The sequence below is a fragment of the Corvus hawaiiensis genome, chromosome 2 (genome assembly GCF_020740725.1).
Source record: "Corvus hawaiiensis isolate bCorHaw1 chromosome 2, bCorHaw1.pri.cur, whole genome shotgun sequence".
NCBI lineage: Eukaryota > Metazoa > Chordata > Aves > Passeriformes > Corvidae > Corvus > Corvus hawaiiensis.
The window spans coordinates 89,439,343-89,456,748 of record NC_063214.1 but is presented as its reverse complement, the minus strand read 5'-3'; the positions used below and the strand labels follow the sequence as shown (position 1 = coordinate 89,456,748).

At 40.0% G+C, this 17,406-nt stretch overlaps 1 long non-coding RNA gene across 1 annotated transcript; it reads right to left on the bottom strand.

Annotated features, from left to right (window-relative positions):
- Positions 1-2,508: 2,508 nt before the first annotated feature.
- Positions 2,509-17,073, bottom strand: LOC125336300. Its single transcript, XR_007207724.1, has 2 exons — positions 13,504-17,073; positions 2,509-13,056 (listed from the first exon to the last, which is right to left on the bottom strand). It is a non-coding gene; the product is annotated as an uncharacterized LOC125336300 (long non-coding RNA).
- Positions 17,074-17,406: the final 333 nt, after the last annotated feature.

Here is a 17,406-nt window from a genome sequence, read left to right as displayed (position 1 = left end):
TCATTGTAGCCTTTCCAACTGAAAATATATTGCTCTTCTAGAACTGTCTTGATTTTTCCCTTCATTTTAAGTGCACTGGCTTAAGTTTTCACCCATGACAGATCATTCTGGAAGTGTGTTGTTATTCTTTTCCTATTTTCAGAAATGATACAACTTGTGTAGTGGTATGGTTGCTTGGTTTTGTCAGCTGCACTGTGCAGTAGACAAAACAGTGTACGGATGACATTCAAGAAAAAATGAAGTACAAAAAATTAATTTAGCTTGTCCTTGAGCTGCAAATTTCTAATGAACATAGAGCAAGTGACATAATTGGTATATAATAGGCTAACTTGTTGGAAACCTGGTAATTTAGTATGATTACAAGTGCCCAGTGACAGGACCCAAGGGAATGGCCTGAAACTGTGTCAGGGGAAGTTTAGGCTGAATATTAGAAGAAACGTTCTTCACCCAGAGGGTGGTTGGGCACTGGAACAGCTCCCTAGGGATGTGGTCACAGCACCAGCCTGACAATAGTTCAAGGAGCATTTGGACAACATTCTCAGGCACATGGTGTGATTCTTGGGGATGGTGCTGTGCAGGGCCAGGAGTTGGACTTGATGGTCCTTGTGGATCCCTTCCAGCTCAGCATATTCAGTGATTTTGGAAAACAAGTTGAAATATTTGGAAGAATCCTTCATTTTTCATTTGAGATAATTGCATGAAAACTGCAAGTTCCTTTACCTGTGCTGGCAGCAGAGACTAAGGTAGCTTTCTACCCCTGGTAAATATCTCTGCCTAAAAGGAAGAAAAATTACAGATGCTCAGAAGTTTCTCAGGAATTACCATGGACATCTAAGAATTGTTTTGGTCCAGTGACATTTGGAAGGATGAGATAGTCCAGGTGATGAAAGAGGTAGGCAGACCTCAGAACAGTCTAAACAGACTTAACCATACAACCCTGAGAAGAGCTATTTGTGGGGTGCTTGGCGAGAAGGAGCTTGATGATAAAAATTGTCAATTTTTCTGATTCTCTGTATGTTCAAGAAAGCAGAATTCTGAGCTTCCTTTTTGGTACAAAGAACAGCACTGAAGACTAAGATCCTTCTTGAGTTTTCCTTTTAAAATCAAATAATCTGCATCAAATCCCACGCTTACATATCGCACAAACCTTTTGCCTGAGTGGGGATGAAATTGATGCCTGCATGCAGTTTAGTCACACAACTTGTGCAGGTAGCACATCACTACAGAAAAAGCAGTATTTGCATTAGATCATAACTGCAGTTTTACAGACTAATTAGCATTTGCTTTATGCCGTACAATACAGCTGGCTTTTGCATTTTGCTGAATTTAGCAAATACATCCCTCTGGAGATGCTAAACTAGGATAAACTCTACAAATTATTAAGGTTTTACTAGTCCTTTTCTCTAGATGATCAGGGAACTAGGAATCTTCATCTATGTCGTGGTTTAACTCTACCCAGCAGCTAAGCCCCACTTAGCTGCTTGCTCACTTTCCCCTGGTGGGATGGGGGAGAGAACTGGAAGTGTAAAAGTGAGAAAACGCGTGGGTTGGGATGAACACAGCGTATTAGGGAAAGCAAAAGCTATGCACACAAGCAAAGTAATACAAAGAATTAATTCACTGCTTCCCATCATCAAGCAGGTGTTCAGCCATCTCCAGGAAACTGGGCTCCATCATACATCACAGTGACTTGGGATGACAAGCACCATCACTCCAAACAACCTCCTCTTCTTCTTCCTCCAGCTTTATATGCTAAGCATGACTGCATATGATATGGGATATCCCTGTGGTCAGTTAGGGTCAGCTGTCCTGGTGTCCCCTCCCAACTCCTTTTGCGCCCTCATACTCCTCACTCGTGGGGTAGGGTGAGAGGCAGAAAAGGCCTGTGTAAGCACTGCTCAGAGATAATGAAAACATCCCTGAGTAATCAGCACTGTTTCCTGTACAAATACAAAACACAGCCCCAAACTGGCTGCTCTGAAGCAAATTCAGGCTCTGTCCCAGCTAAACTCAGCACAATCCAGCTGATCTATGAGATACATAAAGTATATAAAGGATATCGTTTGGGGAGCAGCAGGGGAGGAATGTTACTTAAACATTTTCACATGAGGGTTATGAGACCAGAATTTGCCCACCATGACCTCTTACAGCATTCCCAAAAAAGGCACAATCAAGAGAGAGGATTTGAGAAATGATAATCATGTTTTTTAGCACATCATTCTCAAGAGATAAACCCCAGGTAGCTCTGTGGCTAGAGAGCATTATATTTTCATCTCTACCCAATCACCTCTATGCTCAGAGGATGTTCCATTGCATAAAACAAGTCTCACTGAGGAAAAAACTATTGGGAGCCAAGCTGGCCTCAGTAAGAGGTCAGCTTAATCTGGAGAATGCAATGGCCTTGTGCAAACCACAGAAGAAAACAAGGCCCTGAAAAGTCCTGTAGATAATACCAGTAATGAAAATTTAATTGAATAGTGTGAAATTAATGAGAGAAACTGACAACTATTCTGGTAAAATAGAGAACTTTTAATATCCTTAAAATTACTATTAGCAGGTGGCCCAGTTTGAGCAAATTATACATCAAAAATCACTGTCATCAACTTCCAGAATTTTAGTGACAGAAATCTGGCAGTGCTGTCTCAGTGCTGTTGGAAACAGAAGCAGAATTGATGCAGGGAGAACCACGCAGTTTAAGAACTACTAGAGTTTATTTCTACACCAGGAAAATAAAAAGCAAACATACAATATTGAAAACCTATTTTAAAAATAGTAAAGGTGAAGGTTCTTGTTATAGCTTGCTACAGCATGTGTTCCTTGCAGTCTTTAGAGATGACATATAGTGCCTAGGTAACAATTTTAATGCAAAATAACAATGATGTTAAACTCTTGGGCATGTTTGGACTGGCTGTGAGTCTAATAAAAATGGTGAATGATTAAGTCGGATGTTGCTGTGTGAATACACTGTTGGTTCATGGAGTTCTACTTACAGATACATAAGGCCTTGAAACTCTCCAGAGTGTGCTGCAAAAAGACACTTGAGGAAAATCTAACAATTACTGGCAAATGTACGTGCACCATTGGCTGCCAAACGTAGTCATAACACTGGCATGTCGGTGGAAACTCACTGAAATGGAGAGGAGCAAGAGACACCTCTTTAGTAGCCCACCAGTAAAAGAAAAAAATACTCAATGTTTCAGCATAAAAGACAGAAACACTCAGTGTTTCAGCATCTGAAGAGCTGCTTCAGTTTCATAACAGCAGCTGTGAAAATGAAAATATGTAAAAACATGAGAGAACTACTGATAAAGCTGGCAGAATAACAGCAAGAGCAAAACTGCTTAGCAGGAAGCAGCAGAAGAAAGAAGACTGAAGCAAGCTTCATGAAAGCAAAACAAGTGAAGAGACAAGCAGTTTCTTAAAAATGTCCTGAGCTCTGTACAGAGCCACTAAGCAGGCTACCAGGAGTGGCTGGAAGGTCCACAGTGTGCTTGCCCCTTTCTACTGTCTGACACAGAAGAGTTCTGCAGGTGCAGGGATGTACAGGTTGGTTTCATGCATGTCTTACCAGCTTGGGTACCAGACAGGAATGTAGCTACACTGCTCTGGGAATCAGAGTCCAGAGACAATGCAGACACTTTTCCATGACTCTGACCTCAAGTGAATGACAGGAACCCATCAGGTTCAAATAGGTTTCTACACATAACTCACCCAGATGTGTCTAGACCACACTCCAGCTGCACTGAGGAGCACAGTGCTGTAAGGAGCCCAGAAATACAACACTGAAGTGCTTCTTTGTAGAGATGACATGCACGATTCCGTGATGCCCTTCCACTTACGGACTGTCTCCATACTGCCTAAAGTAGTGAGCTCTGTGTGGCAGTTTGGGTGCTAGTAGGCCTTACTAGCTTGGGCACAGGCTGTACTCACAGAGCGTGGCACCTGCCAGTGCTAACTTTTCCAGAATTAGGAGTGTGATGCACCTCACCCTAACTGCAGTATTGTTTCCACACTGCTAGCCATGAAGAGGGTGACTGTAGTAAGCAGATGGACTTCTTTGGATTATCTTAATTATTATGAATGCCCTGATCTGTCAAAAATATTACTCAATGCAAATAAAAAATTTGTTCTTCAAGAAAAGAAATCAAAATATATGCTAGATGCATTCCAGAACACCTGAATGCATAGTATTACAGGAACAGCAAGAAAAAAGTAGTCACTTATCTAGATAGGCAATGAGAAATTACTGTCTAAGCAACAAATCACCTTCATAAATTAAGAATGTCTCTCTCAGAAATAGATGCTTTCAGTGCAGACTTCATACTTTTTCGGTGAGGGGACACGGAACGGAAAACCACTAGGGTGTCTATTAAGAAAGACTGATTTATTCCAAAGTAAATGATCCGAGGAAATCCTCAGAGAATACTCTTCTTACAATATCAAGAATTCTAACTAGGACAAGCCCACATCAGCATCAAGCACAGCAAGACAATTGAAAGACAGATTTAGGACATCATCAATATGACTTCCATAACAAGTGATAATATGGATGCCATCTGGAAAACACAGAAAGGAGTTAGATATGGATAAGCTTCTGTCAAAGTTATTCTCTATTTTTTTCCTTCTATTTTTCGTGCAAGTTCCTAGCTGTGATTATTTTTTATATAATAAAAATCCTCATAATCCTAGCATGCTTATGGGTGGAGAAGTTCTGAGAATTAAGGGCTTTGGGGGAGCAAATGTTTAGTTCTGCAAGGTTTCAGAGAAAGGTTTTAATCTGTCTGGAGCTGCCATCATTTGTTGTGATATATCCTAACAATTTGGAAACATATTTTTCACTGCCACAAACAGCAGAAAAGCTGTAAAAAGGTTGTGGGTTCCAGAGTATGTTGTAGGTTGTTCTTATAATTATGTATACTTTAGTAATTTGTATTCCTATAGGTCCCACAAGTACTTAACTTGTCTGAAGACCAGTCATTCCTGCCCTGCCTGGTTGTAAATACATGAATTTTCTTCTGAGGCTGGCACACCTGGGTAATTTAATTGGACTTAGTTCTTCTTTATAACACTAAAATGGAACTCTAATCCTTTTAAGGAAGAGCACCTCATTTTATCACTTTCAAATTCACAAGCCCCTTCAAACTTGTCATCTTCCTGTTAGCAAAAAAGGGACCGTGCAAGCTGTAGTGGTAACAATCCCCAACTTACAGTAATTACTCACTGTCTAAAGCTAGTTACAAGCTGTGTTTCTTGTTCTCATTGAAACCATCGTAAAATAAGTAGCTGTTGAGGCCTGCAATATAGAAAATTTATGTGCTTAGATTCTCATAAATTCAGGTCCTGGTTAGCCTCTTTGTCAGAAGAGGTACAAGGTAATTGCACAAGGTAATTAACCCATCTATTGGTAAGTTGATACTAACAGAGGGCAGGCCAGGTGGCCAGCCTGGACTCTCCAAAGCACAGTGGCAGATCACAAGCTAATGCTATCTGAGACAGTGTTTCACAAATTGGGCAGCCATAAATTACGACTGTGTTTAGAACTGAAGTGTCATGACCGTGGGATACAGGATGTCTCCAGAAGTGTGTTTATATTCAGCTGAATCACCAGTGTGCCAAAAAAATTCATTGGAAAAGCTTTGCTGTAAACAGCAGGTTGTAGCTCAGGGGATAGTGCCAGAGCACACAGGTTGTCAAAGTAATCAGCTCCTGCCTCCAGCCAGCTGCAGACATGTCCTGGCAGCTCCTGGTTGAACAAAACAAAAAGAGGACCTTGGGAATCTCCTTAAACACAGATAGCCAATAAAGTTTGGGGTTGCTTTGTTTATTTTTGTTTTCTGTATCTACTTTCTAGTTTCTTAATTTATTTTGCTTTTCATCCGGTCATCTGGCAGCTGTCACCTGGCTTGGTAAATACTTTCAGCAGAAGCTGGCAATAGTTCAGGTGGCCTGACTTCAAAGGAGAGCAATATAACAAATATCCACTAAATTGCACCTAGGCATTAAGCCACACATGCTTAAATTAGACTCTCCTGCTACCCTCTGGAAGGAAGTTGTGCAAGGAGAAGCTATAAAAGAAGAGATGCCTTCTAAGCAAGTCAAACTAGGAGAGAAGCCAGCTTAATACTGGCTAGATAAAACATGAAATGTCAATGCAAAAAAAAAAAAAAAGGAGGAAGAGATGAAAATTGAAAAACTGTAACAAAGAGCAAGAAAATCAGTCAGCAGTGCAATGAAGTTGTTGACCAAAAAGCAGATGGCAATAAATTGGGGCAGCTTCTAAGAATCCTAGAACTAAGATAAGGAAGCTCAACACCATGAAATATGATGATCTGATACCTGAAGGCAGGCAAATATTCAGGTACTTGAAAGAAGTTCTTATCAAAAAAGTTCAAGTTGGTCATTTAAACAAATGCTGAAATTTAATTATTGCATACAAAACACAAGGAAATTGATACTACAACTACAGAAGAGAGTGGAAAAAGCACGGAGAGTGCTTTGCTTTGCTGAAGGTGGGTCTCCAGCATAAACCAGCAGAAGCCCAGCTCACGCTGCACAGGCCGAGACATGCACCTCATATTCAATCTGCTCTGCGTGTGGCAGGAGTCAGAGAGAGCCTGCCTGGGGGCAGGAAGAGGATTTTGCCTCCTCCAGTCTAAGGGTATGAACCCAGTAGGACACTTTTAGTTAAAAATACTGGAAACTTCCTCACATGAACAGGAAATATGCTCTCTCTTTGGCAAAGACAGAGCAGATTCTTAGAGAAGGCTGCAATTACTTGGGTTAAGTGCACAAGCTACATCTGGGATGGGGATATTGCTCAGTGTATTTGGCAAATTAAGTTATTTCAAGGTAATACAAATAGAAACAGATTGCTCTTTTTTAAAGGGTGGTGAAGAAGGAAGAAGCACTGGACTCTGTCTTTCATGAGTCAGAAAAAAATGACTTGGCTGAAAGAGGCAAGTAAATTACTGAAGGTACACCTGAGTGTAAGTAGGGATGGACATACCAAAAGTGTGATAGTATCCCATTTCCACTCTGCCCACCAAGAGATTTCTTGGACTATATTTGTCCTCTCTGACATGTATGGACATGCCTTTTTGATTTCTTTAAGGACTCCTCGTAAGAAAGCACTAGATCTGAAGATGCATGGCCAAAGTCTGCCATCATCACTTAGCTGGAATTTCAAAACATTTATAAAATGTGAACTAGTTCAGACAGGGCAATGCAGATTCAACCCAGTCTTCATGGGTGAAATGTTCTAGTTCAGCAGTAAGCTGAACACAAAGGGTTCATAGAGCTGTGTCAGGAGAGTTTAAAAGGTAAATACAAAGATGAGAGAGGACAAATCTGCTGCAATTTGACATTCCCAGTGCAGACGTCTGCTTTGGCATAGGGCTCTCTCTGCAGTCAAAACTTGGTACTTGTGCAAACAAACAGCACCTTCAGATGGCCACTTTCTCTCCAGTGACTGAGGAGGGTAGACAGGGTAATCAGCTCAGCTGCAAATGCTTCCTACATAGATGCACAAAAACAAGTTAGAAGATTAAGTGGTGTTGGACCAGAAGATTTACAGAGTTTCCTTCCAGCCTCAACCATTCTGTGAAGCTTAGGCCAAGTGCCAACATGTAAAATTGGAGCAGCCAAAGGCAACTGCCCCTCAGGTCACTCAAATTAGCTGTAAGTCCAGTCTTGCCCAGCATTTGAAGTGAAAACAGGATGGGCATGAGGGGTCAGACATATTATCCCTTAATTTACTCATCTGGGTGAAAAAATGCAAACTTTGACAAGAGAGTGTGTGCAGAGGCTCATAAAGTGATTATCATAAAAGCAAAAGAAGACTCACTGAAGTGTCTGTCTTGTTACTGACAGCCTTAATTTTCTTAAGGTATTGATCTGTGTGCCATTAGCCATTTTTAAAAAGAGATCAACTGAAACTGTGACTCTTGGGAACAGAATAAACAACTTTTTATATTCTGAAACTTAATCAATTACTAAATAATATTTTTTTTATCCTTTGTAACCAGAGAAACGGACGCTGAACTGATGTCCAAGCTCCTGAGGAATATAAAGTGCCTTGGACTGGAGGAAATAAATGTGCAACTGCCATAGGAAAAGGGAACAACAAAAATGGCATGTTTCTGAGGAGACTATGATGGCCAAAGAAGGAACTAACTTGGAAAAGATCACCTTATTTTCCTGAAAGCCTCATTCTGCCACTAGTTTCTGGAAATAGATCAACTCAGAGGAGTAAGTATAATCATCTCCAAGCCATTTATGAGTCTGAGATTAAAGTAGGTTGGTGGGGTGTGAAGAAATATGGAGATGTGAGGAAAAGAAAATGCTCCTCTGCGACTGCTGTCAAATACAGCATCCAACTGCCCATAGGCTGATTGCATTACAGAGGAAATGTAATACATTTTGTAATCATCCTAGGATTTGGATTTCAGTATTCTTTAGGTGTTTGTTTTAATGAAATTGTCTAGGTCCTCCAGGAGCATCTTGACTTGTGATGGCCATAATTCCCACCCCAAAAAATCCCTTAAAATTCCTCCATTCTTTTAATGAATTTGGGAAAGAAAAACCAAACCAAACAAAAACAAACAAATAAAAAAAAATCAAACAAAAAAAATCCAACCAGAAATAACCTTTCTCACTTGTCCAAAACACTGCTAAGTAATAGCAAGTAACTTGGACAATTGGACTTCCATGGCAGCTGTATTGGACTAATGGCTGTTCAAAAGAAAAGGTTTATATTACTTTATGTGCCCTTTCTCTTTTCAGCACTTTCAGCCTTGAGGGTTTTATGAGTAAATCCAAGAAAAATACTTGGGTGTACAGTGACAATATCAAAAATGTACATTTACTAGACAAATGAATTTTGTTAAGAAAGCCAGGATCATGACAAAGAGAAAATTAAGGAGAGAAGGAGAAGAAGAAAAAATGGCAGAATTCTTGGTGACTATTGAAACTACTCCTTGTCTGACTCCAAAACAGATAGAGAAGAAGGAATGCATTAGGTTGTCATTGACAATTTTATATTCAACCTCTTTCTTCCTTTCCTGATATGGTCAGTTCACAAGGGATCTGATTCCCCACTTTGCTATCCAGTTTGAAATCAGGTAATCATGAAAGGTAACACCTGTATCTTTTATTGTGCTAAATGAAGCAAACTGTCTTATGTGGCAAGGAAGCAGATGATCTAACAGGTGTATTTAATATTTGAGTATAGTCCTGCTTAGTTTTTACGTTCCTCGCAGAAGTATTTCCTCATGTTCCTACCCAAAGGAACGTGCCACATTCACAACTGCCAACAATCGCTGTCCTGAAGGAGCAGACAGGCTTTGCTGCTGGTCAGCACCTCCAAGTCCCATGTATGAGATGAGTTAAGGAACAGCGGCAGATGTCACAGCATGATCGATGCAAACTAGGAGTAAATCTCATAAACATGGACTCCTGCACACTACATCAGCAAGGACATGGTGCGGACACCAATCATTTTGAAATCACTTTGTCCCAGATCTTGCAATGCCTCCTGTCTGACTCTACCTTGAACAAGTGCAGCATCTCCAGGCCTGGCCAGTGAATTTTCTGGTATTTGATGCACTCAACTCTAAAGTCACTCACACAAACACACAGGGGGAAAAAATCATCAAGTAATGCTTTTCTGGTAAAAGCATTGCAGGAGGAGCCCACAGCCCCCCAGAAACTAGAAAAGCAGAATTTTTTAAATTTATAAATACTTCTTTTCAGCACACTTTAATAGTCTCCATTATTTAGCTGGTTTTCAATCTCATCCCAAAGCATATGTAAATGTTTGGTTGTTTCTTTCCCTCTCAGATTTTTTGTGATGTTGTCAGCAGTTACAAATGCTAGGCAAAAAAAGCATTACAAATGCTAGACCACATTTATGTATTCTCATATCCTACCCCTCTGCAGCTTCTGAAATTGGGGCCTGTGCCCTTCTCATCAGGGATTTCTGTGGACTCTCTCCTGGGATGGCAGAACCACCACTTCCATCTTCAGTGGCCTAGTTCAGATTTCCTACTCCATCCCCTCACCTCCAAACATTACTCCCTCTTTTAATTTTCATTCTCTGCTTTCTCTGCTGACTGCAGTTGCTTTAAGCAAATGAAAAATGAAAAAAACAAGGGTCGTAGGTGCTGCTTTAAATGGAGTGCCCCCAGATCTGCCCCTCAAGTGAATCCTGCAAAAGTTAACCTGCATGACTGTTGTAAGTGCAGCTGCTGTCACAGGAGCCTGGAAAGACCAGCCCCATGACCCATTTTAAACACACAATCCCTGATTCATGGCAGAAATCTCATTATGGACATTCATTTTTTTTAAAAAGTGCTGAGTAGTGGGTAACAACATATCTTCAAATTAAATCCAGTTCAATAAATAGCACAAAATTAAATCATTCAAGGTCTGCTCTGCCTTGAGCTATACTTAAGCCCTGTGCATGATTAACAGATTAGAATGCAAAAAAAAAAAGCAGCTTAATCTGTCCACTGCAGAGATACTTTTATTCCCTTGTGCTACAAATTGTTTTATCTCTGGATACTACACCAGTCTGCTCTGCCTGTAGGCCTGAGCAGATGGTGTGGCTAGAGGAGCACTGAATTTCCAATTTACCCTGAAACCTGGATATTTGTGTTTTGTCCTTTGAATGATAATACTGTTTTCAATTCTTGCAAAGAACTATGTATTTCATTCATTACAGTGGTATTCCCAGTCAAGATCAACACAAACAAATGCTGAGAGGATCAGATTGGTCCCAAGCCATGCAGTAATTCAGTATAAAAGAAAAGGCAGTGGCATCCAGATAGCCCAAATCCTACCTTCATGCCTTATCTGTAACAACACACTATGTGCTATGTGGCTGTCACTTAAACATCCTTTAAATTAGCACTTTATATTTGGACATTTAAATCCTAAATATTCCTCACAACGAACTTCAATTAATTAACAAAGACAGCATTCCAAGCGTTTATTCTCTTAAATGGAGCCTACTTTTACTTTTTTAAATAAGACTGCATAGCTGTATAAGTACACCACTGCACTTAAAATAAAAGCAACTAAAGTAGAATAATATAAAGTTTAGTCCAACAGAATATAATCTAAATTCTTCTGGCACAGCAGGACCATGTTTCACTCTCAGCAGAAACTGAGAGGTGAGAGGGTTCAGCCTTGTGCAGGATGAAGCCATTTGCAATATTACATACGCTGTGCATAGCACTGACAACAAAGAGAATCAGGCACACATTGAGACCACGCACAGGTCTCAATTAGAAATATCACTGCGAGGCCTTTGGCCCTTAAATAACCAGAAAATTGTTGTCATCATTTGCATTTCATAGCTGAAACTCAAATATAGGGACATATCAGAATAGCAATGAGACACACTGGCACATTCATGTATTTTTAAATATGAAAAAGACCACCCTGCTGTAGCAGGTGACATTTTACAGTCTGCTCTGATACCCTCCTTCAATCATGCCAGCTACTTCCAGAAGATGTTTTCTGCCAAAGTGCCTGAACAAATTAGAAACCTGCTGGCACAGGGGATTTTACAAATTGAGCAGTGGGATTTTAATTTAGTGATTCTCTTAAATATAACACCCTTAAACCCCTCTGTGGGCTTACAAGCTACATGGCCAAGTCAGACTTGCCTCAGGTGCAAAATCTCAATGACAATCAGCCTGCACCAGCTGTAAAAGCAGTGGGCTAGTGAATACCACTGTAGGGTGGTGGTATGTCACCTGCAGCTGCTGAGGCACAGGCTCATGTGAGAAGACAAAACCTGTCCTAGGAATAGGTTTATCTGTGATATGGTTTCCTTCTGGTAAGGTTTTATGCAGTTTTCCTCTATTGAGATTTCAGAAGTGAGTCAGGTGATATATGACCCAGTTTTGAACAGGAAGGTAACCCCAACTTGCTATGCTACTGTGAGCATGTGTAGTCTTTTGATTTTAAGTACAACTAAAGAAAAGCAGAGTTGATTGAATAAATCATTAGTTCTTTGTTATAAGTTTTAAATGAATTGATGTTTGAACAGCAAGCTTTGTTGTGTTAGAGGTTTTTTCCTAACAGTAATTTCTGTAGTGACTTCTACTAAAACAAAGGCAATGTGGTTTTAAGACCATTCAGTGTGATAAGGCTGTGCTGAGAAATTAAGAAGCTGTTTGTATGTGTCATACTAATTTTCTGAAGAAATATATCATAATAGCAGTCTATAATGTTGAAAATTGTGAGAGTTTTTTCAGTTGCTTGCATAAAAATAACTGCATTTTTAGTGCCCAGCTTCAAATTTAAGTGGCCATGATTCTCATACCTGATTGATCTGTAAATCTTGGAGTTTGGATTGTGCAAAACCCCTAAAAAATACTCAGTTGAGCCTGAGACATCTGATATTTGAGGACAGACTGACTTTCCAGACTCCTCAAAACGGAATATCACATGAAAACATCTCATTGTCAACAGCTAAGCCTCCCAGATTCTCTCCAGTTCACCTTGAAGCGGTGAGAAAACAACATTTTATGTGATGAGCTCATTGCCTGCAGTGCCAGACTCTGCCCTTCCAGAATCCCAGGTGCTGGGGAAAGTCTGTGAACCCCAGCTTTTCCCACCTTTTATTTTCAGTCATTTATTATCATTGCCAAAGGGACAACCATAGCCATGTTCTTACTCTTTTTTTTTACAGCAAGGGCACTGAAAGTTTTGCATATGCCAGGTGTAGGATGCCTATGTCTATACACAGCCCAGACACCATCAGCAACCAAAGAGACACAGCCAAAAAGATTTGCCCCAAAATCTCAGCATCTTTCAGACATGTCAAATTTGCTGGGAACATGCTGATCAGCTGGGCTCCTGCAATTGGTCTGAGTATGTCCAACCAACCATTTTAAGTTTGTCCAGCATGGCTGGAAAGGCAACAGGGTTGGCCACCAGAAGTTCAAAGACTGCAGAAACTGAGAGTATATCAGCAGCACTCCAGCCAGAGCTGCAGGAAGGTCCCCAGCTGCATTGAATGATTTTTAAGAGTTGAATGCTGTATGGCTGGGGGAGGAAAAAAAAAAAAAAAAAACAAACTGTCAGTAAGGCAGGAGAGTGTAGGTGAGAAATTTTTCCCCAGATTTAACATGATCCTAAACATTTTCTTAAATAGAATCTGTGAATGATTCTTTGCATCTAAAATAACCTAGAGATTTGAGACTTTTGTGTGCTTTTGTTTAATTAATGTTTGTTACAAGATCTACTGAAACTACTTTTCTCATGTTTATATTATAAAGGCTCTGTGATAGTAATGTGAGACCAACAGGAATAATCCCATCTGCATAACAGAAACTAAAGGGAGATCTGTAACTGATTTAATTTTATCATGTTTCAACCACTAAATACATCTTTTTACATCAGAAATAGGCAATAAGTTGCATTTCTGTCAATAGGTAACAGATGAGTATGCCACTCTATCAAAATGAAACTATAGCCTGTTATTACGCTTACGACTCTTGAACCACATCCAGACTTTGGATCCAGCAGCACACCCTTCCAAGGATGTTGCTTCAGGACTGATGCAGGCTGACAAAGAAAGGGAAAAGAGCAGACAGAGTTAATACAAGCACGAAAACTGCAAGGTGCAGACAGGAAATACCCTTTCTGGTTTTAAGTAATTTGGTTTAGTTTGTTATAAAACTTATATTGTTCAAAGAGACACGGAGAAAATGAATCATTTTGGATTCCTGAACTTCAAAATTACACATCTTAAAATGATAATAGAAAGACAGCAGTTCGACTTGATTGGCAAATCAATTGGGATTGAAACATTAGCCATATGTTCTTTCATTTGTTTTGGTTTTTTTTTTTCCAAACATAAATAGAGAAACGTATTTTTAATTTTACAATCCTTTTCTGCTTTCCATTTTCTATAAATACTGTTCAAAGCTTTTTGGATTACAGTGAAAACCTATGTATTTTTGTAGCTGAGAAGATACTTAATTACCTACTGACTGCTGAGGGTACTGATGACTGACACATATCCATCATTTGAAAAATTGAGATTTGTCACTATAATTACTAAACGTATCAAGTTATTTTAAACTTCTTTATAGTCTTCCCATTCAGTGGCAGCAGAAATTGAGACAGCATTCAGCGAAGCCACAACTTTGGTGTTGATACTCATCAGAAGACATTTGGAGGCATCACTAATTAAATCAGAAAAGATATTAAATGCTTTTTACTAGAGTATGTTGTTGGACAGAAGGAATTGTGGTTGAAGCAGTAGAACTCCATCCTGCAACATGCCAGGCTGGAACTCGGATCACAGGAAGCTCTTATTTGGGCCATGTAGGGAAGGAAAACAGGTCTCTTAACACAAACAGCGATAATTACTTTAATTGTTTTTGCAGGACCCCTTTAAAGAGAAACTCAATTTTTTAGGACTCCCACAGTATAAAGGTAAGTTAATGAAGTAAATAGACACAGAGCATCTTAGATCCCAGACAAAACATTTAAGCAAACTGATCTATTTGACTTCCTTGCAGAATAACTGTCAGTATTCCCCAGAGGAAGAAGGATGGCACTGAGAAATCCCTAGGCTTCATCTGAACCCTTGAAGTCAGTAAAGCCAAACTACTGTGAGAAGTGGTGATTTAGATTATTCTACAAAACCCTTTTGATGGTACTATAAGGTGCATTACATCAAAGCCCAAGATACTCTTCAATAAAGGTAGTTCATACTGAAAAGGGGAAAAAAAACCCCCAATTTTATAAGAGCAAGAAACAAGAAGCATCAAGAATGAAGGAACTAACATTAAAGAGTTTTTCGAAGTACCAGGCATGGCTCAATTGACTGATAACCTTGATAACTATCAGTAAGTCACAATGTCAGGGTCCAGGAGAGCTGGATGAGTGCCATGTACTCCTGACCAAGTCTGTGCTTTTAGGAGGTATCCCTCAGGAGATGACTTAAATCAGAGCCTCAAGGAAGGTCCTCAGTGTTCCACAGATGAAAGTCTGCTATGGCTGAGTTACTCAAGAGGCAAGGTCATAACACTGCTAAGAAATGCCTTTATTTCAAGTCCTATAGACCATGAACTTGGGTGAACCTCTTTGGAAGCTTATCACCACCACCAAGTAGACAAAACTCCCAAAAAACTAAAATGTAAAGCAACCGTTTAGCTCCCTAGTTCGGCTAAGTTTGGAAGCAGGCATGACTCTTCATGGTGAAGTTATTTGACTCAGTCCTCACCCCCTTTGCAAAACAGATGTGTATGGATCAAGAAGAGAAGACAGATCCTTGCTATGTTTGTGTTACATTTTCAAGGGGATTTACAGACAATAACCTGCTAGTATGTGTCTACTTTTTTAGCAACTCTGGATGAGTACAAGTGGGAAAGCCTGGCCCCTTTCAGCAGCAACTCAGCTCAGATGTAGGTGGGTGTCAGCAAAGTGACTCTTGGCAGAAATGAAAGCCAAAGGTGCAGAAAACTGTCAGTTACAAAATGTTGAGCCCCTGAGGGCACCCACTGTCCCTGTCAAATCCCATGGGGCTCCCCTACCCTCCCATGGTCAAGGATCCCATTTCAGCCCAGCCTGTACCCATCAGTCAGGTAAGGTCCCCATTAGAGTTAGCTTGCTTGAGGAAACTTACCTTCCTCAGAACTCAGATGGAGGCAGCTGTGGCAACAATTTCAAATACTTAAAATATTAGAAAATTTAGTAAAACTTTCCTCCTGCTTTGCCAGTAGTCTTGCAGTGTTTTCAGGGGGTATTTCCCAATGGTAGGTTGGAGGAGAAATCACAAATAAAAATCTCCACCCGGTAAAACCACAAAGTATGACTATTTCTCAAAACAAGATGCAAAGTAGGGGCATTTCACCACAGTACCAAAACAAACATGAACAGTCCTCTGTAGATCCTGCCTAGGCAGCTGCTTCAGCTTCAAATGGATCAATACTTTTCCTTGGAGGCTGGGTGACAGGACCATCCAACAAGAGGATAAACAAAAAAAAGCCCATAGGTAAGAGGACTGAAGACAGTGAAGGAAGGATAAAGGAAAAATCAACCACCACTGACAAGTACGACAGCAAAAGAAACTAGGATAAAGTTTTCTGTAGGCAGAGCAGAGGTATAGGGAGTTCAAATACATGCTCCAGCCATGGCCATTCCTCATGGCCAGCAAGCTGGAGCAGCCTGATTTGACGACCAGCAATGCCTGCATGCTCTTCTCCATACAGCAAAGTCCAGCAGCTAATAAATGATGTGTGAAATCTGTTTGGACAGAGGATCAGGTTTTCCCAGAACATTTCCATAGTCAGCCCAGTTCTTCTGAGAGAACCTGAGGAGTATTGTAGAAACTGTGCTGAAATCAGCTTGAAGTTTTCAGGATGTATTTGAATATTTTCTGTCCAAGATGCATAGTTGAAATAAATTTTTGCAGCAGATCTGCAATTGCATGTAACTTTTTTTATTTTTGTTCAGCTAGAAAAACAGTTATCTCTCCTTATTAAATCAGCCTCTATATCCTGTAATGACCTTTTGCTGTGTGCTTTTTTTCTGTTCACCTGCTTGTTTCATGAGCTAGGCTTCTGTGTTTTCTCTTCGTTTTTCTAATGGCAATAATGAGAGTGAAGCTACTGAAGAGCAGATGATTTCTGTGCTAAAGCTTTAGTAAATTTTGTGAGGCAATTTTCACAGTCATATAAAACCAGAAACAGCATTGAATTGTCTATGTAGCTAAAGTAACAAAGAGCCTGACAATTAACATTTGCATAGCAAAAACTGCCCAGAGAAAACTTAAGCAGCATACAAGTTCTTTGTTGACAGAGGTTTACAGTCAAACCAAAATGTTTTTCATCCAGTGTTTAAAGCATACAGGCATAGGGATGCCTCACTAAATAAATGGTGTGCTGCAGGTGCATAATTGTGCTGTGACTGTGCTTTGGAGAAGTTTTGTAAAGCTTGTAGTGAAGGCCCAAAGCAAGAGATTAACACCAATTTTCAAATCTGCTGCACTCATTAGACAGCTGAAAAAAGAAATTGTGGACTGCTGACTACCATTCCAGTCAGAAACCCCTAATTTGTTGGGGAAGATGAAACAGGAAAGCCTTGGAAATATGATTGCCTGACAAAAGATTTTGGGAATATGAAAACTACAGGCAACATCGAAATGAAAGCCACTTTTGAAATACCAGGTCTTAGTTACTGAACAACTAGAAAACAATGGTATGGCCGACTGAAGTAATCCCCTCTTGATGGAACAATACCCTCTGCTTGCAAACAGGTCCAAGGGTCAGAGCAGACCCTACTAGCTCAGCAGAAGGGGTCCAAAGAGTAGTTTTTAGAAGTTAAGATGTAACACTCTATGGTAATATAAGAACTCTTATAGGCTGTATGTAAATGCTATAG